Below are 5,131 nucleotides of genomic sequence, written 5' to 3' on the forward strand. Positions count from 1 at the left end.
CAAATATCTCAACCAAGTGATTCTCCATGGTCTTCCATGAGCCAGTAACTGCCAGTAAAGCTTCATCTCAATATAACAGGAAACTGGTACAGATGGCAGGGTATCACTAAAAATAAGAATTTGAGTCTTGCAGAAATCTCTTGGTCTAGAAAATGGCTTGGCCTGTGTTTTAAATCCTACTTTTATCCTTTTGAGAGGTAAGAACGTATTGGGGTCTAACTAGGGGGGTTGGGGAGGCGCAATTTGATTAGAGTCATTTTCCTTTTTTTTTAATAGAGACTCTTGTTAATCTGAAGATGGACTGTTAGCAGGCAGGGGTTGGTGCTAAAGGACAATTCTGTAGCGAGGACCGAAATCTGGCTGTTAAAGGGAGGTCTGTTTCTCCCCTCTGTAACAAGAAGCATATGCATGCATTCATAAGGATCAGACCCAGGCTAGTCTGTTGAAACTGCTTGCTGCTTTTTCCAGTTATTGACTGTAAATTTGTACTCAAAGTCAAGTTTTAAAGAGCATATTAATAGAAGTGTGGTGCTAGAGGCATCATCAAAAAATAAGATGAGGGAATGACATATAGGCTATCCTGAAATACCTCATGATGTAGCTGTCTTCAGATGCTGTCTAATCTTTATGCCTTGCATTTTCCCATATTTTAATACTTTCAGAAACTTGGACTGTTTGCAATTGAAGCCACTTATGTTGCTGGGGAGCAAAACCAGTTCCTTAATCTCCAGACCATAGATTTTTATGCAGCTGATGACATTTCAGGGCAGTGAGTTCCATCTTTTGCCACCCAGACCCCTGCCTTCACTTAACATAAAGGGGAGGCAGGCTTGTCAGGCTAAGTACCAGCAAGCTGCAGGCCAGATCAGTGGCTGATGGGCCTACTGCTCCATTAAAGAAGATGTTGAAGTAAATCTGCTTGGGGTATATTGAGATGTGCCTATCATAAAGAAATAGGAAGTATAGGAGGAGACTGCTTGCCTGAGTTATGCGGCTAGAGAGACAGCTGCTGGCTTATTATAGTATAAAATGGCTTTTCATTGCCTGTTGCTTCCTAGCTCTGTTTACTTGTTGTGGTCTTTTCTGGCATTTCTTTTAAATCTCTTTAAGCTTTTTTACATCCATGTGAGGGAAGACATAGATTATATGCTGCTCTCCTTCCCAGAATTTGTCCTGGATGGGTGGGGGGGTAAGGAAGCCATGCCCCATCCCACTCTACGCTACAAGGCTTCTGGTCCTGGTTTCTTCCCGACACTATTATTCTGGGACCACCTGTTTCTTCCAGCCTCTGCCTCTGCTGTTCCCTCGGCCTTTGTCTGCTCTGGGACTCCTGGAACAGGGTAGCCTGGCTTCCCAAACTTCCCTCTCTGGCTTCAAATGGTCAGTGTTCCCCGTTGTAGTCATATAATAACCATATACTTTAGAGAGAGACAAATCATGTGTTGAACTAAAAATAGGAAGAAGCCCCCTTTTTTGTGTCTGTCTTAGGTACTTACATGGCTTGAAACGACTGCTAGTCTTTTAAATTTCCCCAAAGGCTGAATTACCTCTACCACTTCCATCGGTTCTAGCCGCTAATAATAGTGATGAGAAACTGTAAACAACAGTTTATGACAGGACATACAACCACTTTCAGAGGCAGTAAAATTTTATGAAGATGGAATGCAGTTATCCAAACATATAATAACCTTACTCTTGTAGGAAAATGCCAAGCGGTCTTTAATGACTGTAAGTGAACACTGCTTCCCCAAACACCATCCTGTACTATTGGTGAGAGTGCTGTGTGTCAAATGGCCAACAGCACTTTCTACAGCATTCTTCTTTCCTTGAAGATCATTCAAGGAGGGTGGGTGGCTATAGGTGATGAGACAGATTGCATGTTCATAAGACATTTTATAGGCCAGCTAAGTGTTTAACAAATGTGTGAAGAATTTTGGTCATAGTCTAAAAACAAAGCTGCTCATCCTCTGAATCTCTTGTCAAAGTTTAAATGAAGAAAATTATTGTACTTCATAAATTGCATGCATAAAATATTTAATAGTAGCAAGAACCACTACAGAAAACACTTGCTTAGCCAAATTAGATTCCCAATGCATGATAGTGATTGTTCCACATCAGAGCCTTTGTATTATACTTTAGTTTGGAAAGCTGTCTCTTAAGCTTCATCTCTTTGAAACCTCAGGCACTCACACTTTATTGAAGTAAATATTCATTACACAAATGGTGTAGGAGATGGTGTGGTGGCTACTGATAAGGAACCAGCCATAGTTATTTTCAGGTGTTTCATTTGTGATTCTAAAATGGTAGCTTTGGTTGAGACTCTCCCACCTTCAGATTCCAAAGTCAGCATTATCCCAAACTGAAGTTGGAGTATTTTTCTAAAACAGCTTGTTATTTTTGTATTCTTTCAGTGCAGCTAGGTAAGCTTATTTGCTGCGGTTTGTTGGGAAGCATGGTAGCAAGCAAGTAAGCAAGACACAGGAAGTAATTCTTCTGTTCTACGCCACGCTGATTAGGCCTCAACTGGAGTATTGTGTTCAGTTCTGGGTGCCACATTTCAGGAAAGATGTGGACAAATTGGAGAAATTTGTTTTGCTCTTCTGTGGACTGATTCGAGGGTTAGAAAACATGACCTATGAGGGAAGATTGAAAAAACTGAGTTTGTTTAGTCTGGAGGAGAGAAGACTTTGGGGGGACATGATAACATAAGTACGTAGAAGGTTTTTGCAAGGAAGAGAGAGAAAAATTGTTCTCATTAATCTCTCAGGCTAGGCCAAGAAGCAATGGACTCAAATTGCAGGAAGGGTGCTTTAGGGTGGGCATTAGGAAAAGCTTCCTACCTATTAGGGTAGTTAAGCACTGGAATAAATTGCCTAGGGACGTTGTGGATTCTCTGTCACTGTAGATTTTTAAGAGCGGGTCAGACAAACACCTGTCAGGGATGGTCTAAATAACACTTAGTCCTACCTTGAGTGCAGGGGACTGGATTAGAAGACTTCTCGAATTCCCTTCCAGTGCTGTAATTCTATGGTGACTGCCCAATACTGGTGAAATAATGGAGAGAGGGGACACGTAATTTGCCCATATGTCATGTTATATTTGGGCCTAAAACTCAGAAATAGGACTCCAGAATTCTTATGCTTTAGCTGCTGCTTGTACACTTTTAAAAATAAAAATAAACTGCCCATTCCCCCATGCCGTGTGACACTATTCTTTAAGAAAGTAATTAGTCAATTTGAAGGGGAAGTGAACTGCAGAAGATGATACTGCTAGTATTGAGATATTTAACAGGGCGACCTTATTTCCATTAGGCTAGGTGACTCTGTCCTCGCCGTTAAATTCACTGTCTTTTGCCTTCTTCCCTCTCTGGAGAAAGGAGATAGAAATTTCCACATTTCAGTTGGACTTTCCATCAGAACAGAAAAAAGAAGTGTTAGCCCTGGGCCCGGTCTCCCATGAGGACTTCTGATAGAAATGTTCCCAAAGAATGGTACTGTAGCCACTGAGTTTGAAAAGCGGCAAGTCAAATTTCAGGGCCCTGGGGATGTTCCAGTTGGAAGCAGAAATTGATAAGAGTCTGCCATTTTCTTTGCGGTCTTGTTTATTTATCAGGAAAGGTACAAAGTCTTGCTGCTCCAAATGCAGGAGCAATCAAAACCAAAAAGGGGCAGTTTCTTAGCTTACAGCTTGGAGCCTCTTTAGCCAGCACCAGACCCAAAAGCTCTCTCTAGCTTTTTCCATGGTCTCATTGTGCTCACAAGCTACTGCTTGGCTTCCTCACTTTTTGCCTCTGCCTCTCTGTTCTGTTCTACCCCACCCCCTGAGAAAAAACAAATAATAGCCAAAAAAAACCCTTCACCCACACAATCCAAAACCCTTGTGTGGGTTCATAACCCTTCCTTTGTCTTGGGGAGAGGGGATGCTGGGGGTGTTGATCAACTCATCCTGACTAATACGTTAATTGCAGGGTACATTCATACCCAGTTTCAAAGAGGTTTGTGATTGCTACCAGTATCTCTCAGCATAACAGTGGGTAGCATAAAAGGGCAGAAACAGTATTTAAAAAGGACATTTAAAGCCTATTTCTTTGGTAAATGTTTGTGTGTTTGATCCACTTTTCAGTGTATTTTTGAATGTGGTGACCATGGACTGTCAAATGCCCTCTGTGGAGGGACACCAGCAGAAACTCTAGGCCTGAGAGCCATTTGGAACTGCTTGGCACATTTCTTTCATCTGTATATCCCTCTTCTGTTTTCTTTTCTAATCCAAGATTTCAGATCGTCTTCATTTTGACTCCTAAGCTTAGATCTTTGTCCTCTTTCCACCTACCCCCCCTCTTTCTTTTGTGCTGGAAAGCTCTGATTTCCCCAGTGCCCCCTGTTGTCCCCTTTTCCATCATCCCTTGTATGGTTAAAGGCTTGAGCACACACTCCCCAGTGCTCGGTCTCCATGCACTTTTCCTTCTTGCGCTCCTCAGGTGGTTGAAGACAAGATGCTGAACACCACCTGAATATGCCTGTGGGTGTGGCAACAGGCTGGGTAAGTGGATGTCCTATTATGGGTTATGTTAGAAGCCTTAAAACCATCCATAGGCATAGGTTTTTATCAGTATAAAGTTGAGATAGCAAAGGTGCGGTGCACACAGGTGAATCTTTACCTGTGTCTGTGTGTTCTTCACACACATTCTCACACTTTTATTAACAAGTAGCTGGCAGCCTGGTGGGAAGAGAGGGTAGAGTAAGGGGTTGTCCATAAATTACATTTTCGGTGATTTTTTTCAAGACCTACCCACTCCTTGTAAGAGTGACACAACTACCACAATTAAGGATCCACCCCCTAATACCTTATGTAACGTATGGACAGCCCCTAACCAGCGGAGCCAGCGTAAGGTCCCCGGGCCAGGCCCACCGTACAGCATGCTCCACTTGTGGGCTGTGGGGACTACAGCTCCCAGCCTGCCCCGCTCTGGGCTAGTGGGGCGCAGGCCGCGGGAGCGGGGCAGGCTGGGAGTTGTAGTCCCGGGGGGGTGTCGCGGAGCCGGGCGGTAATCCCTGTGCGCGGCCTGCAGCGGTAGCACGTGGGCGAGGGGCGGGGCGGCCGCATGTCCTCCGGTGCGAGCTGATCCCGGCCC

The sequence above is a fragment of the Eretmochelys imbricata genome, chromosome 17 (genome assembly GCF_965152235.1).
Source record: "Eretmochelys imbricata isolate rEreImb1 chromosome 17, rEreImb1.hap1, whole genome shotgun sequence".
Lineage (NCBI taxonomy): Eukaryota > Metazoa > Chordata > Testudines > Cheloniidae > Eretmochelys > Eretmochelys imbricata.